The sequence below is a fragment of the Anastrepha obliqua genome, chromosome 2 (genome assembly GCF_027943255.1).
Source record: "Anastrepha obliqua isolate idAnaObli1 chromosome 2, idAnaObli1_1.0, whole genome shotgun sequence".
NCBI lineage: Eukaryota > Metazoa > Arthropoda > Insecta > Diptera > Tephritidae > Anastrepha > Anastrepha obliqua.
Window position 1 is genome coordinate 89,509,277 of NC_072893.1, and position 16,439 is coordinate 89,525,715.

The 16,439-nt window shown below is 34.3% G+C and overlaps 1 protein-coding gene across 3 annotated transcripts in view; it reads left to right on the forward strand.

The window, feature by feature from the left end:
* Positions 1-300: 300 nt before the first annotated feature.
* The window catches only part of LOC129239329 (beta-1,4-mannosyltransferase egh), a 41,490-nt gene continuing 25,351 nt past the window's right edge, over positions 301-16,439 (forward strand). The window contains exon 1 of one of the 3 annotated variants that reach the window (XM_054874763.1): positions 301-948. The gene's annotated coding sequence lies outside the window, so the exon portion shown is untranslated. The remainder of the gene's footprint in view (positions 949-16,439) is intronic. The other 2 variants (XM_054874764.1, XM_054874765.1) reach the window with 2 other exon arrangements.

Here is a 16,439-nt window from a genome sequence, read left to right on the forward strand (position 1 = left end):
AAACTATTAATTATCTCGTAACAGGAAATATAAGACCCAAACCACTTTCAAAATTATAAGCTCATGTAATATTAATTTATAAAACTGAATTACCTAATGGTTACGCCATTTATATGTTAACTAATTTTAAGCTTATATATTTTCTTCTGTACGATACTCTAAATACTTTTTCGCCAGAGCAGAGCAACCATGCAAAAGTACACAGTTGGCAACGCGACAAAATCGAACAAACTGGCAGCACCACAATGCATCCGTAAGTGAAACGTCAAAGGGCACACAATGCAATTGGCAAACGTCAAACCGTCAAACAGTCGCGTCTCTCTTCGATGTAGTGTTTTCCGTGCGCGGATTTCTATAGTTCTAGATAAAACAAAAAACAATAAATAATTTGAATACCGCATCACGGGTACATGAAGCATAAATAAGCGAGATTGCGCTGTGCAAAATATTTATAAGCAATTACGAAAGTGAAACTGTCGGAAGAGTGCGAGGTGCGGCAAATTATCGGCGGAAAAATTTCAAGGGTGTGTGTTGATATGCCGCTTCTGTTTCTTCAGCTTGTGCTCTGACTGCTGCTACCAGTGGCCGTTTTATGGTGCTTGTCGGTCAGTCTACCCGCACTTCAATACATATTCTGGGGCGGTGAACGAAAAATCGATTGTTCGGTTGGCGGTGGCCTATTAGTTCGAGAGCCTAAAAACTGTTAGCCGTCTTTAGTGTTTCTGTCCACTACCAAAACCTATTTCTAGTGTTTTCCGCAACTATATTTGCTAGCATAAAAAAGTGTGAAAAAGTTGTAGTTCAATTACCTGGTAGACAACATGCTGCTATGACTAAAGTCTAATACTAATCGTTGTTGCTGATACGGAATAAGGAAACGTTTTTTTATCTTTGACAGAAAAACTTTATAGCAATCGAGATATTGGACGGTGTTCCAACAGTGATAAGGTTTGGGCTAATTTAGTTGTATGTAATAATATTATTTGTAGTTCGTCCGTCGGGTTTGAATCTGTGTACGGCGTATAAAATCTAGTCAATTTTTGTATGCATATCATAAATCGCGGTGTTTTATGTTTGTGGAAATTGTCTATAACAAAAGAAAACAACCACTCTTAGAACGAATATATCACTTAACTGTGGACATATCAAAACGTATGTACATTTATTAGCTCATCGGGAATTCATATAACATACATATTGGTTATTCGTTCACGGCAAAGCGTAGTGCAAAACTATCAAAGTGTGTTACTCTAACTGCCTGCCATCTACCTCACCTCAAGGGGTGCCGCTGACAGCAATTCACTACCTACTTTGCTGCTTCTGTCGCTGTAGAACTCTCTACTCGGCGTTCTCGTGTTTAATTATTTCTATTCACATTTGGACTATGTGGCTTCGTTTATTACTATTGCGACTGTTATATAAATCTTTTAATTGTTGCAACTTATCTTGGACATCGTAAAAATGTTAGAGAACGCGAATACAATTGTTTGTTTGTTTATTTATTGAAGAAATCGATTATCCATACCGGGGAGCCTATCTCCAAACAGGTGCTTATGAACACTACACGCAAGCCTATATAGTATATACAGTTTGCTGGTTATAACCTTCTAACTTATATTAATTAACTGTGTTAAATTTTACATTAATATTGGGTGTAACCAGCCGCAAGTGGTTGCAATTACATTCAGCGAGGCTTCACGGATAGAAATCGGGCTATTTGCACTAATATTTACTTTTGGTTTCCAATACACCGAACTTCTTTTATATACATATGTAAATAAAATGACTACTTATACGCCAACTTGGCCCAATTTTTTCATGATATCGTTAGCTTTTTTAAGTGATTAGTCAATAATGGCATTATATATATACATATAATATGGGTCTTACACCCTTTATGAAGTGTTTAGCCAAGCTACGATATCAAAATAATGAAAATGAGCGAATGTGCAGCTAGAAATGCGCTATAGTTCTAAGAAATACGATTCACACATGTTTCAGGAGATATTCGCGTTTAATACACAAGTTTGGCAATTATTTACCCAATTTTCTTGATATTCCCAATATTATGTACATAATGTCATACTGTATATGATTTTAAATTGCTAGTTGTGCCTTAAAGTTGCCCCACTCAATGAGAAACTACATCCGCGCCCGGTTATCATAAAAGTTTTAATAAACATCTACTGACATTTACTCGTATCTGTGTACATACTCGTATGTAAATGCATATATGTAGTTTACGCTGGATATGCTGATCTTCTACTAAGATATAAAAATGTTATCGTGATGTAAATAACTTTCCACCTAAATGCTTGTCAGCCAGACTATTTACCAAGCAATCATACAAACTTGCCCGCATCAAAGCATCCTCATCTGCATATATAAATATAAATACAGTCTGACGCAAAACTTTATGGCCACAAGAATTTAAATCAAAATGTTTTATTTAGAATACCAAAATTTCAAACATTTTTAACCCATAATTTAATCCTAAATAAATTCGCAAAAAAAAAAATCTGAATTTCATAAAAAATTAGATGAGTGTCAAAAATCAATAGACACTAGGGACTGACAGCCTTTAATGTGTAAGAATTTTTGGATAAGTTTTGCTTTTATTGAAGTAGTAATAGGACCGATTTCTCACACTAGACTTTGACACTCGATAAACAGTCTATTTCTCAACAGTATATACTACAACAGACCATAAAGCTGGACATCAAAAAATCGGCGTTTAGGGTGCCAACCAAAAGTATATGTATAAAAAAGTGAGGATCCAAAACGTATTTGCTATTTCTCAAAGAATTAAATAGTATTTAAAAGCAATAGATATGTATTTTAAATAATACAATTAAGAAACTGTAATTAAAATTAAGGTTAAATTCTTATGCAGACCCAAAATTATTAAGTAGCTACAGTTTTTTTTCCTAAATTCGATTAACTACTTCAATAGGCCTCTATTCGCCATTTCTCCGCTCGCTATCTCTATGCTCGATTAACTTGACGAAAAACTTGCATGCGAAAGCAACAACAAAGTTATCTAGTAAGATTCGCCGCTAGTGAGTATGGCTATAGCTCATTAGACCGCACTGCCTTACCTTACCTTAATTTAAGGCAGCTTTCTTCCCGCGTTGCCGACATGCATATGTATGTTCAATTGTACCATTTTATATTCCATAATAATTATTTTTATTGAAAAATATCTTCATTTTATAGACTTTTTGAAACGATTTTCTATGAAATTTTTGGAATCAGACGATCTCAGCTATGGGCATTTTTCGACGACCAGCTTAGAACATTTTTAGTTATGGATCTGTACAATGACTTTGGTAACGCTTATCAAATCTGTTGTTTTTTTATTCAGCCACAAATTATATTTCAGTGCAAGTTATAAAACCATATTATGCATCATTTGAGCGTTTGGTCGTGACATGAATTAGTCACCAAGTTCGTGCGCTTTCATCCCATTAAACTTTTTTTTGTGGGGGGTTTCCGAAGTCACAGCTCTGTTCCAATAAGACGATGTACTCAAATTCAAAATATCCCAGACCATTATTAAAATACAGCCTTATTATGCAGCAGCGTCGTTGAAAATTGCCTTTCTCAGATCTGTGCCATCGTGCAAAGCCCTGACAGGCCTTTCAACCTTGTCATTTTCCTTACACCTCATGTACATATTTTATTCTATTTCGACTCGCCCTTATCGGAAAACCCTGTATAACATATTAAAGTCTTACAGACGTTGTAGACGGAGAGCTGGCGGCCGCGGAGGTACTACGATAACACCTCCGGCTAGAATTTTGAGAAGTGGTTGGGAGAACCATGAAGCAGTGCCATTTGCAAGGATTTTGCTCAAAACCCCTGCAAAAAAGACGTCAGACAACTTAAAGTTGCAAAAAAAAGTTGCTAAAAAAATGTTCGTACCTCCGGCTGAAAATTTGTAGGCTTACTGTTTGAAGGTCACAAATGCTGTATATAAATCGTCAGACATCTAGATCGCTGCAAAAGTAGTGTCAGACGACCCCAAATTTGTAAATTTTTTTCGAAATTTTTTTTTTTTTACCTCCGTCTGACATTTTTACATACTATTGCAAAAAGCATTTCAAGTACACATTTAAATTGTCAGACGAAAATACCGTTGCAAAATACTTATCTCAAGCTACATACAGTGCTACATATTCGTTTAAACGCATTGCATTTTTTTCGTTTACTTTAGAACTGTTTTAAGATTACAATAATAACAACAACAAATATTCTTCCAAACTATTCGTTTAGGTCACAGTAAACCATCGTTGCATTTGTTTATTATCTATTGCTTTTTGTTGTAAAATAACGGGTGTCTATTTAAAATTGTGCTTAGAAATGCTACATATTCGTATAAACGCATAGTTTGTTAAAGAGTGCAGTAGTGAAATTAAAAGTGATTAACTTGTGAATATTGTTTGTAACTGAATATTTTGGTAAATTCTTACAATTTTTTTACACATTCATTCAAATTTCTTAGCTAAATTAAATTTTTTAACCTAATTTCTTCAGATTTTCTAAAATGCCTAAGGCAAAATACTTAAATGATGAGTGTTTACCATGAGGAGGGCTATTCCAATCGTGAAATTGGACAAAAAATTGGAAGATCGGAAGGAGTTGTGCGTGCTTTCTTAAAGAAAGCAGACATTTATGGAATAAAGAAAGCAACAAGAGGCAACACAAAATTGTCACAGCGTGACAAAAACAAAATAAAGCATGAGGCTACGAAAAATTTTTTGAATTGCAAATAAAAAATAAATTGGGTCTTCCTGGGTGTTCCTCATCATTTAAGGGGGTATTCTGGTCTAGAAAATTGAAAAAATCAATTTTTTTTTTTGCATATTTTCAAAGCCTAGACTTTCAAAAATATGCTCTTAAAAGGATTTTTCAAAATTCGAATTATTTTCGAAGCTACAACTATTTTAGTGACGTGGCAGCTAAACTGGTTTGAGGGGACGGCCGTAACTTTAAACGCGTGTTTCTCAAAACTCCTTTTGCTGAGGTGGTTGACACGATATCTGAAGTTCTATTTGACCGATCCCTTTGAAATTTGGTGAGAATCTTTTTCATACATCTCTTTATCACTGGAGCCTTGGATTTTGAAAAATTTTAATTTGAAGTATTTTTAAAAAATTCGTAAAGGTCAAAAAACAGGGGTAAAAAAAAATTTTTTTTTTCAAGTAGGCGCCATTTTGTGAATTTTTATTTTTTTTTTTCGGCCGAGGCTCAAGATGTAGCGACATCGTTACTAATTAAGAATTTTCTTTGTTTGTTCGATTTAGATCACTACAAGGGTTGGAATCATGTCAACCAGGGAGCACTGTTTGACTAGCAACCCCTACTTCACCGACCTGTCACTGGATGAATTTTTGACTTTTTTTTTTTTTAATTTTTTTTATATACCTTAAACATCAATAAATATTATATAAAAAAATGGATAGTAAAAATGTTTTTAATTTTTCTTTTATCCTAGTTTGAAAAATACCCAAAAAGTAGGGCTCTAGACCAGAATACCCCCTTAAGTATTTTGCCTTAGGCATTTTAGAAAATCTGAAGAAATTAGGTTAAAAAATTTAATTTAGCTAAGAAATTTGAATGAATGTGTAAAAAAATTGTAAGAATTTACCAAAATATTCAGTTACAAACAATATTCACAAGTTAATCACTTTTAATTTCACTACTGCACTCTTTAACAAACTATGCGTTTATACGAATATATAGCATTTCTAAGCACAATTTTAAATAGACACCCGTTATTTTACAACAAAAAGCAATAGATAATAAACAAATGCAACGATGGTTTACTGTGACCTAAACGAATAGTTTGGAAGAATATTTGTTGTTGTTATTATTGTAATCTTAAAACAGTTCTAAAGTAAACGAAAAAAATGCAATGCGTTTAAACGAATATGTAGCACGTATATACTTGATATAGAATGCCGGAAAAAAACAGGAAAATAGGTTTGGGCACGCTTAGTGTAGAAATGTCGGGAAAAGAGAACGTTTGTGTGAAAATGGCGTCTAATAAAAAGTGTGTGATTTGTCAACTTAGTGACGAAAGTGATTCAATACCGTTACTAAATTCGAATAAACTGCAGAAGTGTCTAGAAGTGCGTCAAGTTCGGGAAAAATTGAAATTGAAGTATAGTGAGGTTTTTTTGCCTGCGGAAATAAATGAAAAACATAGCTGCCACTTTCAATGCTATAAGAATTTCACGGCTGTACCAAAAAAATATATTACTAAATATATGGAACTGATGGGATCTCGTACACTCACAGACATACCGTCCACATCATCCACATCAACTTCAACGGATTCTGTTGCAGTGGAAACCAGTGGTGGGGAAGAACAAGCCAATGCATCAACATCCACGCAACAAGAGGTAACGAATGATAATATCGAAATTACTGATAACGTTGAAAAACAACCTGTAGAAGAGAGTAATAACGAAAGTGTAGAGAAAATCCACCCAGGCTGCATTTATTGTGAAAAAATAAGGAAGACAGTTAAGGGTCGTTGCGTAACATTACGTACCTATGGCCGAGAGACAATTGAAAATGTTATTATACCTAGAGCACATACCTCAAACGATGTAAGGCTGCTACAAATTCTAAATGATAAAAGTTACAATAGCAATCAATTTTGCAGATCTGGGAGAGAATAATGTTGATCCTGCAACATACCAAATAATAGAGGAGTTCGTCTGCACCATATACAATATAAAAGGAGTGCAGAAAGTGAATGAGGCTCGTCTGGTAATGTTCGAAGCCAACTACAAACACCATGACCAATCCGAGTTATTCAAGAAAAAAATTAGCACCACTGACGCGTCGAATTTTCCACTGTGTGCCGATGAATTAAATCAACACTTGCTACGGACAAGTTACATTGCGCAATTATGGTTAAATGCGGACCAAAATATTCCATCAACTAAACATCCCGAGGAACATGGATGGTTTATTAACGAGGATGGAAAATATGATTTTACATGGTTTAAAGGTGATCAGTTGCCGTCAGCAATTGATGATATTATTCTCGATGACACACAGCAACAGCCAACAAATTTAGGTATGTTAATATTATTAGTCATTATCATCGATATCACATGAATTCTAATGATAATCTAATTATTTAATTTTTTCGATCATGTTGCAGAGGCAGAAAGACAATACGCATCCGATGAGGATGAAGAACAGGATATAATCATCGAAGACGACGAGTTCGATGATGAATGCAACGACTCCGATACCAGCAACATTCACAGTGATAATGACGAGAACTGAAAAAAAATTACTATATAAAAATTCTTTTTAAATATAATTAAAATGAAATTACATTTTTCAAAATAAGATTGAAATGAAATTATTTTTTTTTACAAATAAAATAGAAAAAAAATTACTTTTCTTCAAATAAGATTGGGATGAAATTATTTTTTTTTTGTGTCATGTACCTAGTCATAATATTTTTTTTTTCTTAAACAAACTTACTAAGCGCACAAACTATTCAATAATAATTCTCTACAATACACTGAAATCAGCATTTTTATTTTATTCAGACGAAGAATCTTTTACTTTTTATATGTACGACACATGCGTAAAATTTTCCCTTCAATTGATATTCTTTTATTGCGTATAGTAACTCAACAAAGTATTTCAATAAGTTAAATAAATGATGAAACTGTATTCAGCAATCTGGACTGGAAGTTCGCGATATCGCAGAGGTATTTTGCAACGGTATTTTCGTCTGACAATTTAAATGTGTACTTGAAATGCTTTTTGCAAAAATATGTAAAAATGTCAGACGGAGGTAACAAAAATAAATTAAATTAAATAAAAAAAAAAATTCAGGCAGACCGGAACTTCACGGATATTGTAGGATGACTTAGCAGCGGTATTTCCGTCTGACGATTTAAATATACACTTAAAATAGTGCCCACTATAATATGTGAGAACGTCAGACGGAGGTAAAAAAAAAAAATTTTCGAAAAAAATTTACAAATTTGGGGTCGTCTGACACTACTTTTGCAGCGATCTAGATGTCTGACGATTTATATACAGCATTTGTGACCTTCAAACAGTAAGCCTACAAATTTTCAGCCGGAGGTACGAACATTTTTTAGCAACTTTTTTTTGCAACTTTAAGTTGTCTGACGTCTTTTTTGCAGGGGTTTTGAGCAAAATCCTTGCAAATGGCACTGCTTCATGGTTCTCCCAACCACTTCTCAAAATTCTAGCCGGAGGTGTTATCGTAGTACCTCCGCGGCCGCCAGCTCTTAGTCTATTGTTTTCATGAGTTAGTTTTGCATTTTGAATGTAAAAATTTTGTTTTCTAATCTTTATGAAGGTTAGATAAAGTGCAGCAGTCTTAAACTTTTGCGCAGGACTGTAACATCAACATAATACAGTGAGTGTGCAATAAAATTAAATATGTATAGTATGCACCTATACCACATACGTACGTAAAAATAAATTCGATAAGCGCAGACGGGCATGCTTATATGAATATGTATGTATGTGTACATATTTCTTTTTTATTTTGGGATTCCTTTCTTTAAAAATATTTATACTAATTAGTATACGCAGCGCTTGTTAAATAACAAAATTTGATTAAATGAACAATAACAGGAATACGATAAAAAAAAACGCCAGCAACAGTGCCAATCAATCTAGGAAATGTACTTACTGAAACTCCTACCAGTTTTGTATTGTCTCGGATTTGATAAGAGGTTAACAATTGCAAGAGCAGTAAAAGAAGCAGTTTAAGTTACGAATAGATTTCAAAAGAGAGATTTCTTATCATGTGAATGTTTACGTACCGGCACATGCTGTCTGAGTCACGCAATGATACAATTGTATACATGTATATGTGATATATACGCAAGTGCAGAAAAGAAAAATTTGATAGTGTGTTTACTGAAGTGTTTTTTAACTTACGAGTATAAGTAATGAAGAAATACCTAAATCGCTAGTTGTGATTCATATCCGCTGTGATTGTAACCACAGCTAAAAAAAGGTTTGCTTGCATGTGTATGTATGTGTGTATATGTATGTAAGCAAAAATGATCGTTGATCTCGGATTTTGAACTTGACAGACCAGACCGTAAGCTTAAGAAACGTATAATTATGTGCATACAATTTTCTACAAAGGTCTCTCAACACATGGCCCCCTTGCTGTAAGAGTCGAAGATATGAGTAAATCGAGCGAAAACGTATCTGATATATATTATATATATTGGGTAGTCGAAAAAGTCTTTTCGTATTTCTAATCAAACTTCAATTCATTTTTTTTTTTTTATATTTATAATGAACTTTATTAAACCAAATATGTACCATTTTGGTCGACCACCTTTTGCCATTTCTCTTCTAGAGACATTATTCCATCAGTGTAAAACTTTTGTGGTTTCTCGGCGAAAAACTGTGACAAGTAATTTTCACAGGCTTCTCTTGAAGCCAACTTTACTCCATTAAGGGAGTTCTGCATTGACAGAAACAAATGGTAGTCCGATGGTGCAAGGTCAGGGCTATTTGATGGATGCATCAAAACTTCCCAGCCAAGCTCTGCAGTTTTTGCCGAGTCATCAGAGATGTGTGTGGCCTAGCGTTGTCCTGATGGAAGACGACGCCCTTTCTGCTGATCAGTTCTGGCCGTTTTTTTTCGAATGCTTGCTTCAATCTCATCAGTTGTTGACAGTAAAGTGTAGAATCAATCGTTCGAGCAGGCTGGAGCACCTCATAGTGGATGATTCCTTTCCAATCCAACCAAAAACACACAGCATAACCTTTCGAGGCGTCAATCCTGGCTTTGCGACCATTTGTTGAGCTTCACCACCCTTGCACCCTGATCTTTTTCGCACATTATTGTCGTATTTAATCCACTTTTCGTCTCCTGTTACCATTCGCTTCAGAAATGGTTCGATTTCCTTTCGTTTCAGCAAAGAATCGCAGATGTTAATTCGGTCCATTAAATTTTTCACAGACAATTCATGTGGTACCCAAACATCGAGCTTCTTTTTGTAACCAGCCTTTTTTAAATGGTTCAGAACCGTTTGATGATGAATGTTTAGTGCCTTGACGATGTCATGGCAGCTTATGTGACGGTCCTGGTCAATCTTTTCCATAATTTATCGACTTTTTCAACGATAGGTCGACCGGAGCGAGGTGCATTTTTCACATCGAAATTTCCAGAACGGAAGCGAGCGAACCATTGTTGTGCTACACGAACTGATACAGCATCGTCTCCGTAAACTTCATAAATTTCATTGGTGACTTGCGTGGCATTCTTCCCTTTTTTATACAAAAATTTCAAAATATAGCGAATTTCTTCATTATTTTCACTGATTTTTGAACAGCTATAACTTTTTTTCAACTTCTCCGAATTTAATTTTTTTTTTGTTAAATGAAGCTTAAAATGTCACCTTTCTAACACCATATGATATGACGCAATGTGATTGGTAGCACTGGAGATAGATGACGTATCTGATACTCTTTAGAAAAAGGCTGAAGACACCTGTTCTTAAACAAATATCCATAGCGAGGAACACACTTAGACTAGCGAAGCTCTTTCCGTCTAAGAAAATGGACTTGTGTCCTTATGTTCTAGGAATTGACGATGAGTGCTGGATAGGAAACTACTCACAGTTGCAAATGTAGTGGACAAAGCAACGACAGCATTGTACGATTGGGAGGAAAATAGAACCCAGAATAATATACTGGCTCTATACTATACAAATACATATTGGATTGGAGGGAGTCTTTGTGCGATTTTCAGCTTGGTTTAGCCCGAACCACGATTTGATGATAGTAAAAAGTTTTTTGAAAACATAAAAACGCAAATTGGTATTTATAATTACAGTTTGATTCAACGGCTTCAATTTTGTATCTGTTAGTATGACTCGCAAAATATCTAAGAATGCATTGAAATCTTATAGAAAACCGCTTTGATGCTTTAAGTTTCGAAAATGCATGAAAATTGATTCCTTCCAACGAAGCGCAAACCAGAAACTCAATAAAATTAAGTTAATTCATCAAAACAAATTAAATTTGAAATAAACTTTGGTGCAAATATATCAGAAAAGCGGGAAAGTGTCAATTTGAGATTCCATCGATGCTAAATATACATATATTGCAATAAAAGTGGGGAAGTGTATGAAAAAAAAAACAATATAAATGTGGAAAACGCTTGTTGCCTCTGCTATGGCTGTGAATTTAGTCAAGAAAACCTCTTTTCACGTTCTCACTCATCTGATACTGTTTTCCGAACGAGTCTATATTTTCAACAAACGGATTATATCTTAATTTTTACACTTTCCACACGAACGCATATATTAAGGATCCTATTGCTAAAGACTATTCATGTGATGCTATTGCTTAAGAGCGAGCTGCCTGCAACCGTAAGCCTAAATACCGGTTTAAACTGTATTGAAATGGCCAAATGAAATTTAAAAGGATTAAATAAACTTGAAATTCATTTAAATTTTAGCTTTGCATACCATTACCATTATTATTTTGCACTTAACTGTACACATATCGATATGTGTGCCGCCATCTGCATCGATTTGCGCTCGTATACATATATACATACATATGTATATGCACATTATATGTACGTAGTTCAGCAACGAATCTGACCCGATCTATTTTTGATAGGCGTGCGTTGAACTTGAAATAAACCTGTGGCTGCGCTGAAAGCGATCGCCAATCGCTAATAGCCAATAGCCAACAGTAACAACCGTTGCACAATAAATACGATGCGTGGCCTCTTTCTCTCTGATCTGTTCGAATATAGTCCTTTTTGGTGTATAAGAAATCTTTATTCAAAAATATTGCTGTGCTACCTTGCTTTTGTTATTGTGAAATTGAGGTGTGGCGTGAAAATTCGAAAGAACAATAATCAAGAATTAGATACTACAATTCGAAATCGCATGCCAACAAGGTCTTCCGCACAATTGTACTTATGTGCTTATGTACTTAACATACTTACATAAGTATGTACAAATATTCGAGTACAAGCACACCTGGGTTGGTACATACATACATACATATTTGTGTTTGTTTTTCGCATGTTGGGTTGGCTGTGTGCGTGGTTTCGTGCATCTTTCGTGTACATTCATACAAGTGTACAGACACATGGGCACATACTAAAAACTTATATGTACATTAGGTCGAATCGGCCTCCAAAGCTTTCTATTTGAAATCACAACTTTATTTGAAAAAATAAAAACAAAATAAAATAATATTTCGGAAATCGAGAGTAAAATTTCTTCTTCACTCCCTGAACGTATTATTATTTGTTTATAGAAATAATTAAGTTCGTATGCAGCAGAGCCTTAAAATCTCAAGAAACATGCATTTTTTAATTCTTAAAATTTGTTTCCTTTCAAATAGTTAAAACCAAACGATTAGTTGAATGAAGTGATTTTTGGAATACATTAATTTACCTGACATTCATTTGCAGGACAACTTTAAGACGCACTAGAACACAAATTTATATACGGATTCATATGTAGTATTTTTCCGGAGGCTTTCTGATATATCTTAAGTTACAATTACACAACTGGCAATTTTCTCTACATTGAGCTTAAGGTTTAAGTAGTTGACTTTTGTTAGAACACATTTTTTTAAAGAATTACTGAAAGTTTGAAAGTTTATTCTTCTTTACAGAGAAAGCTACAGGTTTGGTTATTTTCGTTTTTAAGATTAGATTCTTGTTTTTCAAATTTTCATTCACGAAATCTCTTTTGCACATGCGTATGTATGTATCGACAATATCATGATTTCAACAGAGGATGAACGAATAAAAAACAGGTCGACTGCATGAATTCTTCATAAACCCTTAAAATTGCTGACAAATTACATATGTATATAAACTACATCTTGGACATGACACTGTACGATAAAAGCGACCTTTTTCCAAAATAACGAGGTACCGGCTACGAATACTGGCAGAGGAGAAACAAACAAAAAAATATCGGCGATTTGAAAGTTTGCGTCTGAATATTTTAAAGAGGGTTTTGCCCTTTTGCACATTCGTATCATAAATCGGCATAGGAAACTACGTGATCTTTAAATTTTAGATATATGATAATTTAAGCATTTCTTTGTAAAAAATTACAGCGCACATTTAAAGACTCTAATTCCTCAATAGATGGACCTTAGTTGTCTTTTCGTGTGGAAGGGCAAAAAAATACTTATACCAGAGGAATATAGCGGTTACACAAGTACTATCCCTTTTACATATGTACATGTTTAGACAAGTTTAATACTAATTGTACCAGATGCCCCTTTGACTCGTCTCTTCACGAATTTAACGAGATCTCGAATTCTGTCTTGCCAGATTTCTCAGTGTCTAAAGATGTCTCTCTCCTTTTTTACTTCTTTTCTATATCTTAATTTATAATTAACCCTTTGCTGTTATCGTAAAAGTCGGTGCCGCCAGTCTTGTGGTTATGCAGAAAGGAAATATTTGTGGTCTCAGTAGAGCTGAGATCAGTAGAAAGTTGTACAATTGTACTAAGTACAAAAAATCAGTTTCAACGAATTCAGTGTTTTGTAATATCCATATATTTGGTTAAAATCACTAAGGGAAAAATAACTCCGAGAAGCTAAATTTCCTCCGACTAGCTAGCACTCCCATCAGAAATTTGCCTATTGCAAAGGGTTAATACCTCTAAGTAATTTGTATTTTGTTGTTTTCTGGAATGAAATAAAAAATAAATAAATAAAATGTGCCACAGAAATATTTCCTATAAAATTCTAGCTTAAAATTCAACTTAACCCCCACAAATAAGCCAAAACGTCAAATTTGTACGGTAACTTATGTACATATTTAGAGGTTTTTTTTTCTAATTTCGTTTGCGTGTATTGAAAAAATTGTTATGGTAAAATATCGCTCATTTTCATTACTTTCTTTAAGCGCTGTCACTTCATTCTAGCCAATGTAAATCAATCATAATATTATACGAGTATACAGAGAAAAAATAAATGTATTTTTTGTTAATCTCAAACGTTTTTGAAGAGCCTTAAGAATATGTCAGGCTACTACTGGTATTAAATGTGATAATGCCTATTCTAAAAATGAAAATTCTAAAAAATTTAATATGTGGTCTGCGGTTGATGCACTGGGTGTACAAATAATTTACGTGCCATTCGCAGTAAATATTTTTTTCCCCTTTTGTGATTTCGTAACATTCTTGTTTTAATCTTTTCAAGTAAAATGCGGTACTCTCTAATGTACACCATTATGTACGTGTAATGTACGCAAATGCAAGGAATGTATAAAAACAAAAACAAAAACAACGAAATTCGTACATGGCACCAGCGCCACCCTTGTCGATTCGTGTTTATTCATTTAAAGCGCACAGCACACATTGACCTTACAATTAATTTGAACCTTTAAATAATATTCCGTTTTTTTTTTTTGCTTTTTCTTTCATATTTAAAATATTTTGTCACCATTTCGATGATACAACAAATATTGAAATGGAATAGCATTACAAACATACATACTCGTACATGCATATTATTAATTTTTAATATTTAAGTGAATTATTATTTTTTATCAAGGGTTCCAAATTAGTAGCAAATTAAAGTCACAACTTCATAATAAACTTTAGACACGTCTATGACTAAGACCATAAATAGATAGAGCACTTTGCACTGCAAAGTGAAGCAAATTTATTGTTTTCACGCGCTTCTATGGGCGCTATAAATTCGTAATTGTTATAAAACTCGTTTAGTTTACTTACACTCGGTTGATAATTTCAGAAAGGTGGTTGTAAATTTTTAGAGTGCAAATAAAGTCACATGTGAACACTCACATACATGCATACATATGTATCTAAGAGACGTTCCTTCAAAGCGCTGTCAAATAGAACAATCAAACCTGCCATTTGGTCGACTTTCATACATTTCAGTGCATTTCTATTTGTTGTTGTTGTAGTTGTCCAAGCAAAGTAAGCGTGCATTGGACCAATCTTTGATGCCTTTCCTTTATCTCTGGAGATTGTAATCAATCCATTGTTTACTATTTTCAATGGCCAGCCGATAGTTTCTAATGTAAATAAAATATTTTCGTCACCGATCAAATTAAAAAACCGAAGTTGTTAGACCACACCACAAATGTTTCTTGAAACAAAAAATCATAAGTGAATACTCAAGGCTACATTTTTTGCATATTTTTTAGGAAAAGGGTGGTCCATATAGTAGTTTTTTTATAATAATTATATGTTATTTGGGCCGTGACGCTCTTTCCCATTGGAAGTCTTAATAGATAAGCAGTATCATATCTAAGAGGAAGAAAAAGAACCGCTTTATGCTGAAAACAGTGAACGACGTAAACGTAGTCCCCTGTCAGCTGTTACGATCGAACTAATGAGAACCCCATGTAAATGAAAAATTCCTTCCTTCCGTATCGTAAATTTTATAGTATTTCACGATATTTGAAAAATCCCGGAAAACCCTGTCAGCTGAGCGCTCTCTCTAAACACAGTGTTGCCAAGCAGTACATTTCGAAATCATTTACGAAATAAACTTAGAAAAATTATAATTTTTATTAAAATAACTTAAAAACACTGTTGAATAATGTTAATTATAGATAAATGAACTATTTGCATTTGTTGGTTTTTGGCTTTGGTTTATTAAACAATGAAAAATTGTAACTGATAACGCGGATGTGTGAAAAAGTGTGTAAGCAAAAATATCAATGGCAACATTGTGTAGATACAACCAAACACATACACACACAAACCAATGTACTGTGTAAATATGTAATTAAAAGAACGCAGTTGTTCTCACGGGATGAGTTTTTGTGCTCGTTAGGGGCTGCGGTAAGGGATTGCGTAGGTGGTCACTGTTTTCAGCATTACGCTTGAACAGCGTTGGGAAATATTGCAAACCGGAACGACCAGGTTTTATATCCGGCCAAGGACTGTCACTTCAGCAACATTCCTCGTATATGCTTGGGAATGTTTATGCTGCTACAACAACAACATTGCAAATTTTTTGCCAGAGTCGATGTTGTGGAGCCCGAAGGACGCATTTAGTGAAAAGAAATTAAAATCATATTTTCGAACAAAGCGCAGTTTCTCTCGTCAGCTATGTATGTTAACAAGCAAAACTGCCAATGCATTCTCAGAGAATTACAGGTTGGTGCAAATTTCGGAGCGGTGGCATCATTTACCTATTTTTCTTTGAAAATACTGCCCAGAGCGCGATTTCGGTCAACGGTGAGTGCTACAGAGGCATGATAAACGATTTACACAATCTTTGCCACAACCGATTTTTTGCACCGATGCCAAGTTCAGTAATCGTGTTAGCCGTCTCAGCGATGCAAGTTGGCCACCTTTTGTATGGGAATCGTGCAAGACTGCTGTTATGAGAACAATCCACTAGCGATTTAGGCCCGTAAGGACAATATC